Raw genomic sequence first — 13,939 nt, 5'->3', positions numbered from 1 at the left:
TAGGCAGGAGCAGGGAATCTGATGTGGTTGTTGAAGAGGTGAGAAGGTCTCTCAAGAAGAAGAAGAGTGAATGGGTCATGCGGGAAAACAAGAGAAGAGGAAGTAAGGAACTACGTGTGGAGTGTGGTGACTGGGTAAGGATAAAAAAGGGAGTGGTGAGAAAGAAGGGAGATCTGTTATACTCCGACCCAGTCAGGGTCGTTGCTGTGTTGAAGGGTGCAGTGCGTGTGGCTGGTGGCCAAGTGTGGAATAAAAATAGAGTAGCAACAGTGAAAAGAGGCGATGTGTGAAATGTGTTGTTTGTGAAGGGGTTTTAAAAAGAAAAAAAGGGGAGATGTGTTATGATGTTGCTGATTACATAGCAGCCAAAGCCACCTAGCATGGTGAAGCTGGGTGACATGGAATGTTCTGTGCATCAGCTTCTGATTAGGGCATAGAGGATGTACTTGATTACATTGCTTCCAGAATTCCAAGTTTGTCAGTTGATCCTGTCTGTGTTTGTGTAAGGAGCCTCTGTTGTGGTTGGGGGTCTTTTTCCTGTCTAACTCAATTAAACTTATACATGAAGACTTACCTGTGCCTGTTTGACGTCTTCGTAACAGTTTCTCTGAAGGCAAGCTCAAAATGCCTATTTTCAAACATTGCAACATATCCAAAAATATCATTGAACACCAGCAGACATTTGGCAGAACGAAGTTTTGTGTGCCTACAAACATCTGGGAAGATGAAGAGCCCAAAACGATGTTTATAACAAAACTGGCTGAGCTGTGCATGTCAGCAGCCTAACTGAAACTGGATTTAAAACCACCAAAATCGAAATGTTTAAATTAACTGAGTGACCTACTTTTGAGTGTCACATAGTTTGTCACTGTTGAAATGTCATAGTTTTGAACTTAGAATCAGCATTCTAGCTGCATGTGTAAAAATTGTAAGTTTGATTTGAATGCAGAAAACTAGGGAACAAAAAATGACATGTAGCTAAAAACTGTCTTAAAGAGATTCCAATTCTGCCTGACATCTAGCCCCACAGGAGTTGAAACTTGATCAGCAGGTTCCCAGGCCTGGCTGCATCCTGTTTCCCCTGCCAAAAGGAGGTCACACACTCTCTGATTGAATTACCTGGGGACTGCAGGAAACTAAACAAAGGGCCCAGGCAGATTTTTTATTGGGGGGGGTCGTAAATGGCTTCCTCTTGAATAAAGCTCAGTCCTGGACCCAGGCAGATGGTTTATTGGGGGGGTCGTAAAGTGGCTTCCTCTTGGCAGAAACTGGGAGGGGCAGGGCCTCTGAGGACAGGCTGAGCTTAAAGAAAGTAGGCAAACTGGTTTCTCTACCATGTGACCTGGGAAGACACACCCCTGTTGGCCAGAATATGATTTTAAACAAAGATGTATAACTCATGGTGCAGACTTGTCAAAATTATCTAAATGATACCATAATTCTTGTGATTTTTCTGGCCACATTTTAAGAGGTTTTAGGACCCGGTGGTATGATCTGGGGGGTTACGAGCAGAAAAGAGGTTGTTACTCTAAATGTATGCGTGTTAAAAATCTGACACTTTCTTATCTAAATGCCCACATCCCTTGCACACAATTGTATAAATTTGGAGAAAAATCCGATATGGGGAAAGCTACTAAAAAGCGCAAAATGTTGCCATTTCTGGATGCAAGCTCTTAGGAACATCAGGGTTTGAACGGAGTATACCTCATGTGATATGTGATGGGTGCATGTAATTTTAAACAACTGTGTATCTGTGCAATATGTATTTGGGTCAAATATAGATTTGTGTGTAATTTGACAGGGGAGTGTCCTTTCTGCAGGCTGTAAAACAGCCTCACTATGACTCACATATCCTTCCCCCAATCAAGGAAGAGAGGAAATATTGACCAATGATAAATTGAGAGAGGGGCTGGCTTAGTGATGCTGCACACACACCCACTTTCAAAACACATAAAAAGGACCACTGAAATCCAGATAGGGACTCACTTTTCAGCTGCTGCGGAGCGTTCGGCCGGACCACACAACATCCAGAAGACACCAGTTCCAGACTGACTCCAGCTACATACTCCAGAACTTAAAGAACAGGCCTAACCCACAAGTTCTCTTCAGCAGGCCTCAAAAATCCTATGCAACTATTCACAGCCGGGCTGAGCTGTGGATTCTGGCCTAGAACCTTGTGCCAGAAACACCCTGAAAGCAGCGCTGACTAGAACCACTTGATCCAGGCCAGCAGAACCCGAGATCCAGGAGCAGTGCCAGAGACCCAGAAAGCAGAGCTGTACCCGGAACCAGAGACCAGATTGCTGTGAAGTGCTGTGCGCAGAGACCGATCCGTGGCGACCCAGACCTTCCAAAATATATTGTGAGCACAGCTAGGAAGGTGTAAAAACCAAATCTCTTAGTTTAAAGTAATATAATTCAATCTATTTAACCTAAGTAGAACTGCCTCCTAACTGTCACCTGTCAGTCTAAGGTATCACCTGTCATTGCAAAGCTGTCACCTGTCAATTTGAGTTTCCTTTAAATCCGAAAAACGACCTTCACAAAATCGTTCATATCTTTGGAACCGTTTGTCCTAGGAACTTGGTTTAACTTTCCTCTGAAAGCTTAGAATCTCAATCTTTCCAACGAACCCAGAATCGTCTTGCTACTCTTTATACTTTTGCTGTAATCGAGATTCACGCACTCGCGAATTTTACCGCGATTTGCGATTTGGCTCAAATTCAGGCACGTGTAAAATCAGCAAGTCTTTGCTTTCCTTTGCTAAAATCCGTTTGCAACCTGATAGTTACTCCTAGAGCATTGCTAAAGTGATCCTGAACTCATACAAACTAGCCATCACCTACCCTGAACCTCCTATAGGGAATTAAAACCATTTTCAGCATATTTTTCACTTCCTTGACACCGCATTTCAAAGCACTTTTGCCCGTGTTTAAAAAAATCATATCTGTTGTCTAAGCCTGCTGGGGGGGGGAATTGAACTGGATTATATTTGATTGCATTTCTGAGAACTGTGTGCTCTCCTCTTCATCTCCTTACATTGCATAAAGGGGGGGAGTGAATTGTCAAAGAAAAGTGATTGCTTGTTTTGTTGAAATCATAACAAGTTATTTTCTGTACTGCATTTTCATTTAACATTGCATCTATTTGAAACCATAAAAGTATTTTTCGCTGCCTTACCCATCCTACACCAACTCCTCATTGATTATAAAGAAGTGTGCTAGTGCCAGATTATCCCTTGTTGATTACTGCTCATATTCTTAAGGGTGATCTCAATTATTGATTTATTATAAAAGTGTGATAGATATCTATATATTGTTTAATTTTTCAAATAAACCTTTTAAATTTGCAAAACAGAATTACTTCTTGGCTCAGTGGGGTCAGGGGGATTTTAAGAGAGGGGTGTTATATAGGGGTAGTCATCTAGATCTCATGAACTGGACATAAAGATATATCAATAAGGGTTTCCATTCAGTATCCCAGACTAGGCATTGACTTAGCTGTAGTGTTGAATTGAATACTCTTACAAGAGACACCCACCTCAATGCAATAAGGCTCTGTTTCTCAGCGGTTCGTTATTCTTTGTTTGCACGCCGTCAATCACAATGTATACAATCACCTTTTGATAACCATTAAAAACCAGTCGGCGAACAGCCAACATGGAAACAAGCAGTAGTGTTAATACACGTCACAAAAGGTACCTGAAGCTAAAAACAACACAAATCAGAGTGTGATTCTCAGACGTCCCGAATATTATTGTGTGGACAACAGATCAGAAGATCTACCACTGGGGAATGCAATTGAGTTTCCTGATTATATTGCTTTGTCCTGAAGATGGCCTAATACTCACATTGACTGACAGCCCTTGAGAAGGAGCAGTACACGCAAGAAGGGCCAAAACATATGTCGACCTATTAGGGATCCGAAAATGTTGATTTTCCCTACTCTCTGTTATATAACTAAATGATTGTTGTGGTATCCAAGAAAAGCAAAACAAAGTTACCCCATTAGAGAAGTGAAATTGCTGTATGAAAGTGGTAAATGTTGAATATTGACTAAATGATGAGTTGTTTTTTGCATTGTTTTAAAAAAAGTAAAATAAAAAGAATTTTTTTAAACAAAAATGTTTTTGTTATAGTGAAGTGTCAAAAGTGGCAAAGGGTGTTTAATCTACCAACTAACTTAGTAGATTCCGATCCTCCTGCCAGTTGTAACAAAGGGACCTCTAGAGAGGGGTAGTTGATCTGTCTTTATTGTGCTCCACTGTATGATTCTCCCCATAGCACAGATTTGACCCACCGTGAAAATAATAGGGGAGTACCCAATTGTTTATTGCATCGTTGTAGAGATAAAAATCTCTTGAAGGAGAGCCCCGAAGGAATATGAAGATGAGAGAAAGGGAAGTGGTGACGTCACAAGAAGCGAGCGTAACGCAATAAAAAGAGTGGCTGAAGGAAGGATGTGTAGACTTTATGGAATCCGATTACAAAGTAAAGGATCGAGTAAAATTTCATATGCGGAATGAAGATTGCACGTGTGAAGAGCACTGCATAAATTGTAAGCCGTTTAGTAACTGTACAGTTGTAGCAATGCAAGTAGACTAAGCATTCTTAAAGGCTAGTTATATGTAGTGAATGGACTGCAGGCAGTGCCACCATTATATAGAATTCGGGACATCAGTGCCACATATTTAGTAAGCTCAGACCCATGGAGAAGGAATGATCAGAAAGCTGTGTCACAGCAACATGAAGCTAAGAGCATGGAAAGGCCTGGAAGAGCTGTCTGGCCTGGTGTCAAAGGATGAAGTTGCCAAGAACTGGTTATCTATCTGTAAAGTATGAGTAAACAGCAGGTGACCACCAATTTGTGGCACACTCCCGTCCCCTGAACACCCTAGTGTTGCAATAACAAACAAATGCTCATATGATTTCATAAAATAAAACTTTATAAATTGATGATCTTGTCATCAATGGGTGTTTTAGTTCCCAAAAAAAGGGATTCTTTATTGAAAAAATCATTTAACATAACAATTATATACATTTAAAATAAACAAGATTTTCTTTTGTGGTTAATGGTTCAAATCATCACTATTACTTTATAGTTTCAAAAAAACCAATCCCTCAGAGATTAATTCAAGTTCAATTAGTGTATGTATCACAGGTAGACATGTGTACCGTGCCCATTAGCCTATACCAATTTTCTCAATGGTACATGAAAATACCAATGTCACAAAGTACAGAATTCTTTACGCGTTTCGGGGAATATATAAACCCTTCGTCAGTAGATATCTACCCACATTTTTCTTCAGTTAAAATACATGGATTGAAAACAAACGCATCGGGAAGCACGAGAAAGCACTGTTTGCTGGCCGTTTCATCTTGTACAGAGCTCGTGAGGATCGTGTTAAGAAACGGCCTGGAGGACGTCTTTAGCAGCTACACCACGCTGCCTGGAGGTGAATCAGCGTGTGTGTTGTGGCTGTCTTCTAACTTCCTTTGGACTTGTTCTTTCATTACTGGACTTTGTTTATATGGACTTTGTTACACATATGGACTTTGTTTTCAGCTTTAGAAGCAACAGAGTATCTTACAGCTTTTCTTTTTATTCTTTTTCAGTGTACGCCTGTGGCTCCGCCCATTAGGTGCCTGGGACACTTTTTTTTTTTTTCCTTTCTACTAATTCCCATAGTGCAGCGCACTCGCGCATGCACCGGGAAGCACGAGAAAGCAATGTTTGCTGTTCGCTGTGTGCAGTGTGTGGTGCGTTTTGAATCCTCATTTTTGCAATTGTTCATATCGCACCCAAGGGGACAAAGTGGCTGGCTAATTGGCTGTTTGGGTGTCGGGTGTTGGGTGCGGTTGATGAATATTGTTCTATTTGTATACCTTATGGGCTGGTAAGGAGACTGGGTTTAGTCTGTTGGGGAGTGGTGTTTTGGCTTGGTTTGGGCAATTCAACGAAGTTCAGGGTTGCTCTAGGCTACAAAGGCAACATGGGTAAAATTGTTAAATCATTAACCATGATGAAAGACACGCGCGCTGATTTTTTCTCAGCAGTAACAACGCGCAGGGCTAGTTTGGCGCGTGCGGCGGCGGTACCTCTGCCGCCTCCTTGTATTGAGGAAGATGAATTACTTGAATGCGCTCATGCTTGCTCTAACGAACTTAAATCAAATGCTGAGCCTCTTACTAACTTGACTGAATTTACAGACTCTTCCCAATCTCTGTTTGTGGAAGAATATTCAGTCCCTATGGGGAAGGAGAGTCTAAAACATCAGTGGGGGGTGGCTTCTGAGAAATTGCTCAATAGTAACTCCAATAATGATTCCTTTTCTGATATTCCTAGTGACTTTCTGACTGCTGACTTAGAACTTTTAGACAATCAAACGACCCACGACACTCCCCTGATTGAGGGAGTTGAGGTGACCAATACCAAGGATATTGGTACGATGTTAGGAATCTTTAATAGACTAATTTTGTATGAACTTAGGAGACAGACCGAAGTTTTGGGTCAAATCAATTCGGCAATAGAACTGACCCCCTCGAGAGTGAATGACCTACTTTCTAATTCACTGAGTGCTATAAAGTCAGCTTTGGCGTGTTCAATAACAGACTCGCCTGTCCAGGATCCTGGGGGTGTTCAATCCTCAGTCATCTCTCAAGATATTATTGAAGTAATCGTTGTACCTGATACACAGGGCAATAAGAGTGTGACAGACTCGGTTAAAACTGTCTTGGTAGCTGCTTTGGAGAAGGCAGATACTCCAAACTTTCCTGTTATGGAAAGTGTTTTGGCTGACAATTCCAAAAACACAGCCGTTTTAAACAACAAAAAGGAAAAAAAAAAAGCACGACAGACCAAACTGATGCGTGCAAACAACATGGCGAAAACAACTTGTAAATTCCTGAGAGACTTGACCTTCAAAAATTCGATCCTAGAGGCCAGGGAGGTCTTGGAGGGTGACTATGAGAACCAACCCCCTGCGGAAGAGGGGGTCGAGGTCCAGTCTCTGCCTGGGGTTTTGAAGGAGGCCTGCCAATCCTCCTTGGGAGCGTACTTTGAGGCTAGCAACTCGATTTCTGATGCAATGAAGAATAAAAAAAGAGAGGCGAATGAGATTGCCTCACAGTTATCATCTCTAAAAACAGGTTTACAGGACATTTTTGAAATATTTAAAACTAACACTTTGAACGCTAATAGGGTCCAAAGTGGCTAATCATGCAAGTGGGCTGTTTGCTGCTTTGAACTCACGTGATAATAATGAGGGTAAGGACTTACTCCCGAAGGTTGGTGCCCCAATTGAAGACAAGGGTCAGCTGTCATGTTCAGTTAACACGGGGCTAGGCTCCAGTGAACGGCACTATAAGGAGAAGATGGTCGGTGCTACATCTGTACAGACCGGATGTGTTGCCCTGGCACCCGCGGGTTTAGCACCTGCCATTCCAAACAAGCCAACACCTACTGTCTCTGTACCTATCCCTGTAACTATGTCTGAGGTGCTGCAAACATCTGAATCTACTGAGCCTCTTTCCGATTTGATCACAGACTTGAATAATTTGTATGTGTCATTGTCTAAGTCTGCTACTCATCCAGTCAGTAAAGAGGAGGAAATTACATCTATGGTGAAGAAAATCTTAGAGGACACATTTGTATCGAATAACAATGGGTGATATTTACCACGCAATAATATGAGAGAACCCACAAGGGTCAATATGTGTGGCACAAACAAATAAAACCTTGAAAAATCAATCAACGATCTTGATCTAAGAAAACCTGCTTTGAGCGACCTTCCCAGTCTCATATTGACAACTCTGTTTTGGGAGGGTAACCGAACTTCTTTAAACCGTTCCTACATACTCTCATTGTTTGCAGCAATTCCAGAACTAGCACTAATTTCATCAGCTGATATAGTTTTGGTGGACTTCATTCATAGACAGAGATTTGACTATGTGCGTCTTGTAATACCATCCCCTTTAGTAAGGAACCTCTTTCTAAAGGAGGTTGAATCCCTACAACGTAGGGGTTTTGACCTCTTCCAATATGAGCACACCCTCCCCCCAACGAATGGCAATTCTCAACTCAAAAATGGTGTGGAAGGTGGATTAGGGGTATAACCTCAGGCGGGGATTAACAATCTTTCAATGGGCAATGAAGACAAGCAAGAGTGGAGATGGTTGGCTCTTTCCCTCAGAGAATCCATTAATTCTCTGAGGGAAATGGGAAAACCACTCTAGCAAGCCTAGAAAAATAACTTTGGCAAGTTGGAATGGAAGAGGACATTTACACTTAATCCATAATAGTGAGGTTACCAATGTTTTACAATCTTATGATTTGCTACTTCTGCAAGAAACTTGGGCTACCAGTGATCTCTTATGGGAAGGTTTTGATATAGCTCAAATTAAGGCTGCAAAGGGGGTGAAAGTTCGGCCTATGGGTGGACTCCTAATTGCCTGCAAACAAACTCTAGGGGCAACAAAATGAGCAAATGGTCCAGTTCCAATTCCTTTCTAACCGTGACCTACGAAATCAAAATTGGCATGATTAATATCCAATTTTCTATCACCAATGTATATTGGAACCCGCTAAAATATTCTGACTCCCAATTGGTAAAAGAAATTAACAACTTGACCGCAAAAATCGATGCATGGAGAGCGGCCAATGTGAATGGTTTCATAATCTTAGCAGGGGATCTGAATTCAGATTGTAATATTGACTCTACGGTGGCGGATGCCTTATTGTCCGAAAACAAGCTGTTTAACTGTAATGCCAAGGTTACGGCAGGGAACCCCAAGTTTCGGGGAGCTCTAGGGTATAATTTTGTGGAAATTATGGGATTAACGATGATGGACAACAAATGCCATACTTGGAATGCTAGAGGCTGTAGCTCTATTTTGGATTATATTTTCGTGTCTATTGGGTTTGATAAAGTTATTTCCAAACTTACTGTAGTTAAGATGCCTACTAGTGATCACAATTTATTACATATTAACTTTCCTCATCCCATACCAACTGGACCATTATCATGCTATACTCAGGGCCTGATAGTAAATCATAAAGGTAACAGAGTGAGGAGGTCATTTGCTAAAACTAAGAAATTTTCCTCTGTTATGGTTAAGAATTTCAAACAGATGCATTTTGAAGACCGGATCTGTAATTTGTCTGTGACCAGGTTTACAACACATGTTAAAGATCTTATTTTGAATTCAGCAGTAAATATGATACCTGGTGGTAATGCTAGAAGGAATCACTCACACTGCTTCAATATGGAGGTTCATAACCATAGAAAATTAATGAGAAGTGAAATTCGTTCAGTTAACAAAACTGGCCATACCGCTGACCATGCACTTACGCTGATTAAAAAAATTAAGCAACAATACAAAAATTGGCTAATAAGCTTTAAGGGCATGCGAGCCCAATTGGATGGGGAATATATGCTTAATGCACTGAAAGGTAACAACATCTCTAACTTTTGGCAATCATTAATAAGGTTGAAGTATCCCAAGAGGAAATGCTATTTACTCAAATCAGTGAGAGAAGGTGGGTTGACTACTTCTCGAAAATGTATGGCGGCGATTTAGCCAATTTTGGAGGTTGCGTTAATAAGACTGCGTTATGGGAACTGAACATATCAGTCTCCAATATTTCTCGCCTTATTATTAAATCAAAAAACTCGGCGGCCCCAGGGCCGAACAATCTATCAAATAACATCTTAAAAACGGATACTGATGTGTGGGCCAAGGTTCTGCATATCCTATATAAGGATATTCCGAGCACTAAAACTATACCTGAATCCTGGAGATTAGCTCTTGTACTTCCGATCTATAAAAAGGGATCCAGATTTGCTCCGGAAAGCTATAGACCCATAGCTATCTCGGACCCGGAGTCTAAAATATTTGCCTCCATTGTACTGGAAGAAATGCAAGACTGGATTAAGAGCAACAACATATTGGATGTCAAACAAATTGGCTTTAAAAAAAACATAGGCATGGACTGTGGGGGGCTTATACTTAAAAGTTTACAATCCAAAGCCCTGATGAAAAATGGAGTCTCAATTTTTGTTGCCTCTATGGATCTCAGTCGAGCATTCGACATGGTTGATCGCCCATCCCTATGGTCCATTCTCAGAGACTTGAATATCCCTAAACATCTCCTGGAGATAATAATAGAATTGTATTCAGAGACTAAAATTAAAGTGAGGTTAAACTCGGAAGGTCAGTTTACCTCTGAAATTTGCACTCCTAATGGTCTCCGACAAGGCTTCATGCTCGCTCCAACGCTGTTTAATTTATATGTCTGTGGAGCTAACAAAGCGTTAAAGAACAAAGGGCTGGTGGCACCAAAACTGGGAAACAAAAGGATTGAATGGTTATCTTACGCTGATGATTTTTTGCTTTTGGATTGCACCAAAGTGGGTTTACAACGATTGATAAACGCTTTTGTAATATTCGTGTCTAAATTATACTTAAAAATAAATGCAACCAAGACGACCATTGTATGTCTTGGCAAATGTAGGAACAATTTACTCGGTGACTCATGGTACTGTGAGGGCAAACGTATTAAGTGTCAGTCTGCCTTCAAGTATTTGGGTTATAATGTAATTGGTTCAGGTTCCACAACCATAATAAAAACTCAATTGAGGACTAAGGTAGAGATGGTCCTAAGGCAAATGCGTAAACTAGAAACCAAATACTGCAAATTCACCATGGTACCGTTAAGAACCTTTTACATTATGAAAGCAATTCCAAGGTTTATGTATGGTACGGAATTTTTTGATTTTGAAAAAACGGACTGGTTGAAGTCTCTGGAAAGTCTTATATGGAAAGGAATCTTATACTTTATACCTAAAAGTGTTCCGATGGAAATTTTAAGATATGAGTTGGGCCTACATTCTTTGCAATCGTTTATCATGTGGAAAAAGATCTTGCTATGGAGAAAGTGTTGGGTAAATCCATCTGATAACCTTTATACTATAGCAGGTATGGACACCCATAACTTGTTTATCAACCAGTTAAAATCTAAGGTTGAGGTTTGTCTTACCAATTTGGGTGTTTCAATTGAAATGTTACAATCTAACCCGCAAAAAGTAAAAAGTATCCTAAAAAGTGATGACTGGTTACAGACTGTAAGTGCAGTATCCCAGTCAAGGAATTTCAATCAAGCATATTCTTTCTGGAAGTTTTTTCCTGGTATGGAAGCCTATTTAGAAAAATACCCTTGCAGAAGTTTACGAAATGGCTTCATGCGATTTAGATTAAATGTGATGAGAACCAATAGCACTCTGAAGGGTTGGAAGTTGTTGACTGACCCTTGGATCTGGTGCAGATTCTGTAGGAACAAGGGTATTGAGGAAACACTGCATCATATTCTACTTATTTGCCCAGCTCAATTTGTACTGCATCTACATCGTGTCAATAGAGAACTATTGTGGTATCAAATGAGACATGGTCAAAACACTGTACTCAGGATTAGAGTGATTGCTTTTTTAAAAGTTGTTTGTGACTTATCTTAAATGTTTTTTAGAATCTGTTAAATGTAGGTGAATTTGATCTGCTGATTTTGATAATGAAATACTTTCTTTGAATAGTTGTATGTTGGTTGGAATTATGTTTAGTTAGTATCTAATATTGTTTTACCTTGGAAATGTATTTCTTTATTCTGTTCTTATAAAGTGTATTTTGTAAAGGTTTAAATAAACCATATACAATAAAAAAAAAATAATAATAATAATTTCAACATGGATTACTATCCATCTGTCGTAACTGGATCTTAAATCATCAGTGATGCCCTGATTCTTGTTTTTTGCTGATCTTTGTTTAAGGATTCTAATGTCAATTTGGTTTGCACTGCAGTGCCAATCCTAAAAAAAGTAAAAAAAACACTGTATGTAAATCCCAATGGTAGAACAAAATACTTTAAAAATACAATCTCAAATGTATTAATAGTATAAATGTCAATGGTTACCTGGTGATCAAGTTAGATGTAGCCAGATTAGGTATAGGGTCTAACTTCTGTGATGGTGATGGTTATCTGTGATATACCATCTAGCTGACTGACTTCAGGGCATATTAATCAACGTTCACCTGTGAATTAAAAAGGGAATCCTAAGGATATTGTCTTTTTGTGCTCTACATACAATGGATGTGCAATTGCTCATTGTAAAGAATTCTTACCAAATTAAACATGGTATCCTGTAGCTAGCAATTGCTTGTAGCGATCCAGATCTGATCTGTTAAGCTTCTTGATAATCACAAGTCATCTGCAATAAATATTTGAGTGTAAGGGAACATCTATTGAAAATATGAGGACTAATCAAAGCCATATAACAATGTAGATCATCATAACATCCATAGGTGTTCTATTGGAGAGGTCAGGGTAGCAAAAAGCTTACCTGTGTAAATTGTCTCTTGAATATGTGTTTACGAAGTGTTATCCTAGAGAGCTGTATCCGCCTTCTATTACAGGTCCAAATGTGGTATGGCAGAAAGCCTAGAATTATTTTATGGACAGTTGTCAGTCATCTGTCATATCAACAATATATTCTTACTAAGTTGTGTCCCATGGAGATATGGGTCTGCTGATAGTTAATAGAGCTTACCTGAAGGGGGACTCTTGGAGACAGGCTCCTGCCGCTGATGCTCGAAAAAACGGCCCAGCCTAAATGGCCGCCGTTATAGTCACGTTACGTGATGACGTCATCACATAACAACGTGACAACGTCATTTTGTTTACATTTTTGCCGTGTTGAGCTAAAAAATAGGAACCCAACGTAAATGCTAGTGAAAGCCCCACTTATAATTACTCTTGCCTGTCAGAGTATTTAAAGAAGTCTAATGATGATCTTTAAGTGACCATTCATTTAAAAAAAACATTATGGTCATGTTGATCTACATAATTGAAAATGAGCTTAAAGGCTTATAAAAGCCACACTTATGCTGACTCTAACTAGTCAGGGTAATGTAAAAAAAGGGGAATTGTAATTATGTGATGACAATAATGTCAAATAAGTCTGGGTATCAAATCTATCCAAGAGAAACCGAATCTAAGCCGTCCCTAATGATAGAGGAAAGATCCAGTTACGCTCACAGTCTTCTGTGTGTGTGTATGGCTCCCATTTGATTCGCACACAATTGTTTACGTTCATAGCAAGCATATTTTATTAACATTGTCGGTTCATAAGATTTAAATATATCTATGTACAATAGTTAGCTATTAAATTAGCTGCTATTCATGTTCCCAAATGAACGAGGGCAACATCTAGGTGTTTCAATGATATTGTGTTACAATGTACGTCTAATCTCCCAATAGCATATGCGTTAATCAAATTATGCTTATTTAGACTGTCGACATAGTATCACTAAGCGGAATGTACATTAATTGCCATAGATGGTACTATTAGTTGCATATTTGAATATTCATATGGGAATCTATAGGAAAGACCCCAGATTGTATTCTTCATTCATTCCATTAGGACAAAGGCTGTTCAATTTCTCAATCCAATATAATTCCCTCTGATTCATATGTCTTACATGGTCTCCTCCTCTTGATGACTTTTTAACCTCTTCCAAAATAATAACTTTAAGTTGCGCTATGTTATGTTTATCTTGGGCAAAATGTCTTGCAACTGGGGACTTAGTGTTGTTGGTATGTATGTTACTCTTATGTTCATTCCATCTTTCCTTGGCTTTTCTGATGGTTTGTCCCACATAGAAAACTCTTCAGGGACAGCTAAGACCATATATAACTGATTTCGTGTTGCATGTTAAATAGTCTTTCAGTCCACCTTTCATAACATTGTTACAGTTACCACAATTTAAGCATGGATATGTGCCCGTTTTTTTCTTTTTCAAAGTTTGTTGTTTGTCAATCTTTATTCGTTCTGCTTTCACTAGCTGATCCTTAAAGTTTCTGCCCCTTTTATATGCAATAAGAGTGGGTTTAG

The sequence above is a fragment of the Ambystoma mexicanum genome, chromosome 2q (assembly GCF_040938575.1).
Source record: "Ambystoma mexicanum isolate Mex_15411 chromosome 2q, UKY_AmexF1_1, whole genome shotgun sequence".
NCBI classification, from domain to species: Eukaryota; Metazoa; Chordata; class Amphibia; order Caudata; family Ambystomatidae; genus Ambystoma; species Ambystoma mexicanum.
This window is presented reverse-complemented; position numbering follows the sequence as displayed.